The 11,028-nt window shown below is 50.9% G+C and overlaps 1 pseudogene; it reads left to right on the top strand.

Annotated features, from left to right (window-relative positions):
- The first annotated feature begins 350 nt into the window (after positions 1–350).
- Positions 351–2,978, top strand: LOC129694107 (zinc finger protein 271-like; annotated as a pseudogene).
- The last annotated feature ends 8,050 nt before the right edge of the window (positions 2,979–11,028 follow it).

Here is an 11,028-nt window from a genome sequence, read left to right on the forward strand (position 1 = left end):
CTCTCTCCCCTCTCCCTCTATATATCTCTCTCCTCTTTCCTCTCCACACACACTACCTCCCTCATCTCTCTCTCTCCTCCCTCCCTCCCTCCCCTCTCTCTCCCTCCCTCCATCTCTCTCTCCCTCTCCCTCCCTCTCACTCCCTCTCTCTCTCTCTCCCCCTCTCTCCCTCCCTCTCTCTCTCTCACTCCCTCTCTCTCACCGTCCAGCGCGGGTCGCCTCCATCTTGGGGCCGGGGGCGATGCCGTCATTTCCGGGCTGAGTGAGGCCGCCCCGCAGCCTGCGGGTCAACGGGGCCGGGGTCTGTCGCGCGACGTCATTTCCGGGCTGATGCCCCTCTCTCTGCCCCCGCCCCTCCCTCTAGAATCTTTCAGCGGGGCGGCCTCACTCGGCCCGGATGTGACGTCGCCCGCCCTGCAGGCTGCGGGGCGGCCTCAGCCCGGAAATGACGTGCCACCGCGGCCCTAAAGATGGAGGCGACCTGCACTGGATGGTGAGAGAGAGAGGGAGAAAGAGAGATAGGAGAGAGAGAGAGAGAGAGAGAGAGAGAGGAGAGAGAGAGGAGAGAGAGAGAGAGGGAGAGAGAGGAGAGGGAGAGAGAGAGAGAGGGGAGAGAGATAGAGGGAGTGAGTGAGAGGGAGAGATAGAGGGAGAGAGAGAGAGATCTATATCTGCCTTTCTCTCTGTCTCTCTAGAAACATAGACAATAGGTGCAGGAGTAGAGGCCATTCGGCCCTTCGAGCCTGCACCATTCGCCATTCAATAGATCTCTCTCTCCCTCCCTCTATCTCACCCTCTCACTCACTCCCTCTATCTCTCTTTCCCTCTCCCTCCCTCTGTCTCCCGCCCTCCCTCTATCTCTCTCCCTCTCTCCTTCCCTCTCTGACCTCTCTCTCTCTCTCTCTCTCCCTCTCTCTCTCTGCCTGTCTCTCTCTGTCTCTCTCTGTGTCTCTCTCTCTGTCTGTCTATCGGATGCTCAGCACCCTCCAGGTCTCCACCCCCTGCACCCCTTCAAGCACTTGTAATGTTCACGAGTTAGTAATGTCCTGTTTGCCAGCTTGTTGACCCTCTGTGTTCCCCTCCTGCAGGGTTTAGGAGCCGTTGCTGTGGACGGAGAGACGGGGGACGTGAGTGACCATTGAGGGCGGCCAGGGTGCCGGCGAGCCCCCCATCTGCTCGGTGTGCGGGCTGAGCTTCGAGGGGCTGAGCTTCGATGGAGGACCAGATGACGGGGCACAACATGGAGAAGCGTTATGAGTGCGACGTGTGTGGCAAGGCCTGCCGGTGCCCGAGCGAGCTGGAGATCCACCGGCGGGTGCACACGGGAGAACGCCCCTTTGACTGCTCGGACTGCGGCAAGACCTTCAAGACGGCGATGGCCCTGAAGAGACACCGGCGGGTGCACACGGGCGAGAGGCCCTATGGCTGCTCCACCTGCGGCAAGAGCTTTACCCAGTTGTCGGGGCTGTGTGAGCACCAGCGGGTGCACAGCAGTGAGCGGCCCTTCACCTGCCCCGACTGCGGCAAAGGCTTCAAGTCGCCCAAGGACCTGAAGGTGCACAGGCGGTTGCACACTGGGGAGCGGCCCTTCACCTGCAGCGACTGCGGCAAGGGCTTCGCCAAGTCCAGCAACCTGCTGGAGCACCAGCGCACCCACACCGGCGAGCGCCCCTACACCTGCGCCCAGTGCGGCAAGGGCTTCGCCCAGCGCAGCAACCTGCTGGAGCACCAGCGCACCCACACCGGCGAGCGCCCCTACACCTGCGCCCAGTGCGGCAAGGGCTTCACCCGCTCCAGCCACCTGCTGAAGCACCAGCGCACCCACACCGGCGAGCGCCCCTACACCTGCGCCCAGTGCGGCAAGGGCTTCACCCAGTCCAGCACCCTGCTGCTGCACCAGCGCACCCACACCGGCGAGCGCCCCTACACCTGCGCCCAGTGCGGCAAGGGCTTCACCCGCTCCAGCAGCCTGCTGATGCACCAGCGCACCCACACCGGCGAGCGCCCCTACACCTGTGCCCAGTGCGGCAAGGGCTTCACCCAGCTCCAGCAGCCTGCTGGAGCACCAGCGCACCCACACCGGCGAGCGCCCCTACACCTGTGCCCAGTGCGGCAAGGGCTTCACCCGCTCCAGCAACCTGCTGAAGCACCAGCGCACCCACACCGGCGAGCGCCCCTACACCTGCGCCCAGTGCGGCAAGGGCTTCACCCGCTCCAGCAACCTGCTGCAGCACCAGCGCACCCACACCGGCGAGCGCCCCTACACCTGTGCCCAGTGCGGCAAGGGCTTCACCCACTCCAGCAGCCTGCTGAAGCACCAGCGCACCCACACCGGCGAGCGCCCCTACACCTGCGCCCAGTGCGGCAAGGGCTTCACCCGCTCCAGCAACCCTGCTGACGCACCAGCGCACCCACACCGGCGAGCGCCCCTACACCTGTGCCCAGTGCGGCAAGGGCTTCACCCACTCCAGCACCTGCTGAAGCACCAGCGCACCCACACCGGCGAGCGCCCCTACACCTGCGCCCAGTGCGGCAAGGGCTTCACCCGCTCCAGCAGCCTGCTGAAGCACCAGCGCACCCACACCGGCGAGCGCCCCTTCACCTGCGCCCAGTGCGGCAAGGGCTTCACCCGCTCCAGCAGCCTGCTGGTGCACCAGCGCACCCACACCGGCGAGCGCCCCTACACCTGCGCCCAGGGCGGCAAGGGCTTCACCAACTCCACCCGGCTGCTGTCCCACCAGCGGGTGCACGCCGGAGACCGTCCCGTCCCCAGCCCGGTGTGTGGCGAGCGCTCTGCCACGGCCTCCCACTCCCTGTCTCACCAGCAGGTGCACACCAGTGGCCCGCCCTACGACTGCCCGTACTGTGGTGAGGCGTTTGACAGCTCGCGGGGGTTGCGGCAGCACCGGCGGGCCCACGCCGGCGAGCAGCTGATCCCACTGTGACAAGAGAGCATGGGGGCTGCGGGAGCACCAGCGGAGACCGACTGCCCGCTGAGTGTGGCAAGGGGCGTTTGATCAGTGTCGCAGCCTGTGTCAGCAATATCGTATCCACAGCGGTGAGCGCCCGAGCACCTGCCCCCTCTGTGCAAGGCCCTTTGCCAGCATCCCAGCCTGCTGGCACACACCGCCACGTGGATAGATCGGCGCTGTTTACCCATGTCACCCCTGAGTCTCCACAACGCTGCCTGTCCCGCTGAGTTACTCCAGCGTTTTGTGTCCATTTTTGTAAAGCAGCATCTGCAGCTCCTTGTTTTTTGCACCGCCATTCCATCTTTGCACCTTCCCCAAAGCTTTAGTTTCACGCAGTGACCAGCAACAGTATGCATATACACAAATGCACCTGAACATGTACAAAGAATTACACACAGATACATAAGAAATTGCATATGATCATGGCTGATCATCCAACTCAGTATCCCATTACCTTCGAGCCTCACCGCCATTCCCTCTGATCTTCCTTAGCCACAAGGTCCCACATCTAACTCCAGATCTTAAAATATAGCATATGATCTGGCTGATCATCGAACTCAGTATCCTACCCTCTGCGGCAGAGATCCCCTTCCACAAGGGATCTAACTCCCTCTTAAATATAGCTCTCTGTGTGCGGCAGAGAGTTCCACAGATTCACCACTCTCTGTGTGAAAAATGTTTTCCTCATCTCGGTTTTAAAGGATTTCCCCCTTATCCTTAAGCTGTGACCCCTTGTCCTGGACTTCCCTAACATCGGGAACAATCTTCCTGCATCTAGCCTGTCCAACCCCTTAAGAATTTTGTAAGTTTCTATAAGATCCCCTCTCACTCTCCTAAATTCTAGAGAGTATAAACCCAGTCTATCCAGTCTTTCTTCATAAGACAGTCCTGACATCCCAGGAATCAGTCTGGTGAACCTTCTCTGCACTCCCTCTATGGCAATAATGTCCTTCCTCAGATCTGGAGACCAAAACTGTACGCAATACTCCAGGTGTGGTCTCACCAAGACCCTGTACAACTGCAGTAGAACCTCCCTGCTGCTAGACTCAAATCCTTTTGCATCCTTATATATCCCTCGCCTCTGTCACTTCCTTCACTAATCTGCCGATCACCCCCTCATCTGTCAACAGTGTCAGTCTGAAGAAGGGTCCCCGACCCGAAATGTCACCTATCCATGTTCCCCACAGATGCTGCCGGACCCGCTGAGTTACTCCAGCACTCTTTGACTAAGTTCCTGTTGTTTGGGGGTTTGTAACTAAAGTTTGTGATCGATATAACCATAGCATGAGGAGTATTGTGTTAGTGACGAGAAAGCTTTGAATGGGTATACTCTGTGATTGATGTGTTAGACGTCATTGCTCCAACTGTGTATAAACATGTGACTATGTTTCCAAAATACTAACAAAAGATGCTGTGTGTGTCTTTGTTCATTAGAGTGATGGCCCAGGAGAGTTAAGTGTGTGTTGCACACTTGACTTTGTATCCCCTGCCACTCTCGCCGGCTAAATGATCAGTAAAGCTTGTGTTCGTTTAATCTAACTTATTGTGAGTTGTCTGTTTCAAGAAATGTACCTTAACAGTTCAGGACTCCCCCAACATGGGGAACATGTTTCCTGCATCTACCCTGTCCAACCCCTCAAAACTCAGCCTGAAGAAGGGTTTCGGCCCGAAACGTCGCCTATTTCCTTCACTCCATAGATGCTGCTGCACCCGCTGAGTTTCTCCAGCAATTTTGTGTACCCTTACTAATTTTATACGATTCTATAAGATCCCCGCTCATCCTTCTGAATTCCAGTGAATACAAACCCAGTCGGTCCATTCTTCCAACATATGACAGTCCCGCCATCATGCCAGGAATTAATCTTGTGAACCTACGCTGGGCTCCCTCAATAGCAAGAATATCCTTCCTCAAATTAGGAGACTAAAACGGCACACAATACTCCAGGTGTGGTCTCACCAGGGCCCTGTACAACTGCAGATGGACCTCTTTGCTCCTGTACTCAACTCCTCTTGTTATGAAGGCCAACACTTTCTTCACTGCCTGCTGTACCTGCATGCTTACTTTCACAGACTGATGTACCAGGACACACAGATCTCGTTGTACTTCCCATTTTCCTAACCTGACACTATTCATATAATACAGAGTGCTGGAGTAACACCTTACACTTCCTTATCTCTGTGCCTCACTCTCCTGTGACTCTCAGTCTGAAGAAGGTTCCTTCACTCCAGAGATGCTGCCTGACCCGCTGAGTTACTCCAGCACTCTGTGAAACGTCACCTATCCATGTTCCCCACAGATGCTGCCTGACCTGCTGAGTGACTCCAGCACTCTGTGAAACGTCACCTATCCATGTTCTCCACACAGATGCTGCCTGACCCGCTGAGTTACTCCAGCACTCTGTGAAACGTCACCTATCCATGTTCTCCACAGATGCTGCCTGACCCGCTGAGTTACTCCAGCACTCTGTGAAACATAGAAACATAGAAATTAGGTGCAGGAGTAGGCCATTCGACCCTTCGAGCCTGCACTGCCATTCAATATGATCATGGCTGATCATCCAACTCAGTATCCCGTACCTGCCTTCTCTCCATACCCTCTGATCCCCTTAGCCACAAGGGCCACATCTAACTCCCTCTTAAATATAGCCAATGAACTGGCCTCGACTACCCTCTGCGGCAGAGAGTTCCAGAGACTCACCACTCTCTGTGTGAAAAAAGTTCTTCTCATCTCGGTTTTAAAGGATTTACCCCTTATCCTTAAGCTGTGACCCCTTGTCCTGGACTTCCCCAACATCGGGAGCAATCTTCCTGCATCTAGCCTGTCCAACCCCTTAAGAATTTTGTAAGTTTCTATAAGATCCCCTCTCAATCTCCTAAATTCTAGAGAGTATAAACCAAGTCTATCCAGTCTTTCTTCATAAGACAGTCCTGACATCCCAGGAATCAGTCTGGTGAATCTTCTCTGCACTCCCTCTATGGCAATAATGTCCTTCCTCAGATTTGGAGACCAAAATTGTACGCAATACTCCAGGTGTGGTCTCACCAAGACCCTGTACAACTGCAGTAGAACCTCCCTGCTCCTATACTCAAATCCTTTTGCTATGAAAGCTAACATACCATTCGCTTTCTTCACTGCCTGCTGCACCTGCATGCCTACTTTCAATGACTGGTGTGCCATGACACCCAGGTCTCGCTGCATCTCCCCTTTTCCTAGTCGGCCACCATTTATATAATAGTCTGCTTTCCTGTTTTTGCCACCAAAATGGATAACCTCACATTTATCCACATTATACTGCATCTGCCAAACATTTGCCCACTCACCCAGCCTATCCAAGTCACCTTGCAGTCTCCTAGCATCCTCCTCACAGCTAACACTGCACCCCAGCTTAGTGTCATCTGCAAACTTGGAGATATTGCCTTCAATTCCCTCATCCAGATCATTAATATATATTGTAAATAGCTGGGGTCCCAGCACTGAGCCTTGCGGTACCCCACTAGTCACTGCCTGCCATTGTGAAAATGACCCGTTTACTCCTACTCTTTGCTTCCTGTTTGCCAGTCAGTTCTCTATCCACATCAATACTGAACCCCCAATGCCGTGTACTTTAAGTTTGTATGCTAATCTCTTATGTGGGACCTTGTCGAAAGCCTTTTGGAAGTCCAGATACACCACATCCACTGGTTCTCCCCTATCCATGCTACTAGTTACATCCTCGAAAAAGTCTATAAGATTCGTCAGACATGATTTACCTTTCGTAAATCCATGCTGACTTTGTCCAATGATTTCACCACTTTCCAAATGTGCTGCTATCCCATCTTTAATACTGACTCTAGCAGTTTCCCCACTACCGATGTTAGACTAACTGGTCTGTAATTCCCCGTTTTCTCTCTCCCTCCCTTCTTAAAAAGTGGGGTTACGGTTGCTACCCGCCAATCCTCAGGAACTACTCCAGAATCTAAAGAGTTTTGAAAGATTATTACTAATGCATCCACTATTTCTGGAGCTACTTCCTTAAGTACTCTGGGATGCAGCCTATCTGGCCCTGGGGATTTATTGGCCTTTAATCCATTCAATTTACCCAACACCACTTCCCGGCTAACCTGGATTTCACTCAATTCCTCCAACTCCTTTGACCCGCGGCCCCGTGATATTTCCGGCAAATTATTTATGTCTTCCTTAGTGAAGACGGAACCAAAGTAGTTATTCAATTGGTCCGCCATATCCTTGTTCCCCATGATCAACTCACCTGTTTCTGACTGCAAGGGACCTACATTTGTTTTAACTAATCTCTTTCTTTTCACATATCTATAAAAACTTTTGCAGTCAGTTTTAATGTTCCCTGCCAGTTTTCTTTCATAACCTATTTTTCCTTTCCTAATTAAGCCCTTTGTCCTCCTCTGCTGGTCTCTGAACTTCTCCCAGTCCTCCGGTATGCTGCTTTTTCTGGCTAATTTGTATGCATTATCTCATTTCTTGCACTTTCAACAGTTTAATGTTGACAGAAAAGTAGGAGCTTGTGTGCATTGGCAATGTAGCTCTTTCATATAAGCAAGACACCAGCCAGACCATGAAGGAACAGAGTGCTGGAGTAACTCAGCGGGTCGAGCAGCATCTATGGAGAACATGGGTGGGTGGCGTTTTGGTTCAGGACCCTTCTTCAGGACCAGACATCAACGAGTGCTGGACTCACCATGACATAGAAACATAGAAATTAGGTGCAGGAGTAGGCCATTCGGCCCTTCGAGCCAGCACCGCCTTTCAATATGATCATGGCTGATCATCCAAAATCCATACCCCGGTCCTGCTCTCCCACCATATCCCTTGATTCTGTTAGCCCTAAGCGCCACATCCAACTCTCTCTTGAAAACATCCAGTGAATTGGCCTCCACTGCCTTCTGTGGCAGAGAATTCCGCAGATTTTCTGCATGAAAATGTTTTCCCTCTGAGTCCTAAATGGCCTAACCCTTATTCTTAAACTGTGACCACTGGTTCTGGACTCCCCCAACATCGGAAACACTGTTCCTGCATCTAGCCTTCACTCCTTTAAGAATTTTATATGTTTCTATAAGATCCCATCTTATCCTTCTCAATTCCAGCCCAGTCGACCCATTCTTTCATGATATGTCAGTCCCGCCATCCCAGGAATTAACTTGGTTAACCTACGCTGCACTCCCCCAATAGCAAGAATGTCCTTCCTCAAATTAGTAAAGGTACAGCAGTGTGAAAAAGCACACCTCCAGATTCAGGGACAGTTTCTTTCCAACAGTTATCAGGCAACTGAATCATCCTACCACAACCAGAGAGCAGTGCTGAACTACTATCTACCTCGTTGGTGACCCTCGGACTATCCTTGATCGGACTTTGCTGGCTTTACCTTGCACTAAACGTTATTCCCTTACCAAGTATCTATAGACTGTAAATAGCTGAATTGTAATCATGCATTGTCTTTCTGCTGACTGTTTTTAACACGTGACAAAAAGCATTTCTCTGTACACGTGACAATAAACTCAACTGAACTGAGTTCCTTGTATCTAACACTTGAGTCCAGTTGGTTATAACCACTGTGATGGTCATTTGGTGAAGTGGTTTATTCCCTTCTGGGCCGGCCTTCCATTCGTAAGATCGCAAGTTTGTAAACCATCATAATCAGAGGTGACCTCATAATGTGTCTGGCCGGCGACCTCACAGTGAACTGCATCCGTAACCATGAGAGACGGGCTCCATTCCATCTGTCAACTTGGTAAACTGGCTCCATTTCATCTGTCAACTTGAAGTGGGTGCACCATACCCATTCTGCCAGGCATTGAAACAGCTGGTAGCTACTAGAGGTCGAAACTCTAACCTTCACGGTGTGGATCAGTAGTCCAAGCAAGGAGTTTTGAGAATGCTGGTGAAAAAGGACAGCGCCACACAGACTTACAAGAGGAGATTTAAGGTAGATCTGAATCTGTCATTTGCCACTGCAGTAGCAACCTGTAGGGGGTGTGCACGTAAGGTCACTGGGTCATAGGGCTTGACGCACGGAGCCGCTCAATCCATCTGGAGGACATCCGTAACTTCCGGTATATGTTATTAATGCAAGAAACGCGTACTTCCTACCTGTTAAAAACCGCCAAAAAGTTTAATTTTTGCGCTGTAAAAAATTGTGAAAGTCGGGGTAAGCGTGAGAGACATGTACCCAACTTCAGAATTCCAAAAGTGAAGCGAAATGAAGGTAAAGAGAAGCGAGAGCTGAAGGGATAACAGCAGCTAAAGTGCTTGGCGAACATTGGCCGTGCAGATATCGGAATTGAAATTATTGGGAATTACCATGTTTGCTCACTGCATTTCATCAACAGTAAGGCATTTTTTGTGGTTTTTCTTGATTCCTTTGGTATCCAAAAAGTCTCAGAAGTGATAAATCTGGCTGTAAATTTTGCTTCAGAGGCGTTTTCTTTTTGTATGTAAAAGCTCATTTGAGAACCATGGGCAATTTTTAAATGTTACAGACAGATTTATCACTTCTGAAACTTTTTAGATGCCAAAGGAATCAAGAAAAAACACAAATAATGCCTTAGTTGATGAAATGCAGTGAGCAAACGGCCAATGTTCACCAAGCACTCTGGCTGTTGTTGTCTCTTCAGCTCTCGCTTCTATCTACCATCATTTCTCCTCGCTTTTGGAATTCTGAAGTAGGCAAAATGTCTCTCGCGCTTATCCCGATTTCCATAATTATTTACAGCGCAAAAATGGACAATTTTGGCGGGTTTTAACGGGCCCGCTACACTGGAAACAATGGTCAGTGCTTACCTGCAGTTCATCGCGTGTACTCCACTTGGCGTAGTGTAGCAACAGTGACCCAACTGCCGTGAAACCTCCGTATACTGACTAATTGAAAATAAATTAAAACTGCCAAAAAAAATCTGCCTTGTTGATTGCATCTGGACATATTGACTGTCAATATATCAGTAATTTCAACAGCGGTTATAGAAATAACAATGCCTTTGAGATGAGAACATTTTCCTACATAAATCCTGCTTTATTTTCTCCATGTTCCCACCAACTTTGCCACTGATCTGTATAATACATCTGAAGAAGGGTCCTGAACCAAAATATCACCTCTCCATGTCATCCAGAGATGGTTCCGACTGATGAGTTACTCCAACACTTTAGACACAAAATGCTGGAGTAACTCAGTGGGACAGGCCACATCTCTGGGGAGAAGGAATGGTTGACGTTTCGGGTCGAGACACTTCTCTTCAGAGGTGCTGCCAGTTACTCCAACATTTTGTGTCTATCTTCGGTGTAAACCAGCACTTGCAGTTCCTTCCTACAACGGGTTGCTTTATATTGGCCAATTAACCTGAGAACATGCCTCTTGGCCTAAACCCTGTATGAGTTTTGGAAGTTGAAATGGAATATTCTAATTCTATTAAATTTAGAGAATACAGTCCTTGTCTACATGATGTCTGTCTGCTCATGTGGCAAACCATGGAACCAATCCAGTGAATTGTTGTTGCACTATCTGAGATAAGTACATCAAAACTATAAACAATACTGCAGATTCCATATATTTGCAGTAAGACTGGGGGCGAGCCATGTCTCTGAAACAACGCACAGCATTCCCTCATCTCCCTTTGGTAAAGCAGCATTGTCCTCCACTTTATTTTCCAGCGATTGAACATTGGCTGCTAGGAAGGGAGGGAGAGGGGGTCGTAGTCCCCTGCGCTTCAGTCTGACGTAGTCCTGCCCGTCGGCCATGTTACTGGACACATTGGAGGCCACCCAGGTGTTTCCACGTACTGTACTCGCAGTTCCTGCGATCTTCCGCCAGGTCAGGGATTCCCCTGCGATTGTGAATTCCCTTAGTCGGCAGCTCAGTTGAGGTCGGTAGGTTTCGTGTGCTTAGTGTAGAATGGCTACCTTTGAGGCCTTATTTTCGGAGGTGAGGTGTGGGATTCAAGGTGCACCCTGGCGGCTACATTGAATACAGATCCCTCCTGGGGACTAGCAACAGAGTTAGTGAAATTCACTATTAGCATTTTGGTATTCCTACATGCCTGGAGAGAAGAACTA

Source organism: Leucoraja erinacea, unplaced genomic scaffold, assembly GCF_028641065.1.
Source record: "Leucoraja erinacea ecotype New England unplaced genomic scaffold, Leri_hhj_1 Leri_545S, whole genome shotgun sequence".
In the NCBI taxonomy this organism is placed as follows: domain Eukaryota; kingdom Metazoa; phylum Chordata; class Chondrichthyes; order Rajiformes; family Rajidae; genus Leucoraja; species Leucoraja erinaceus.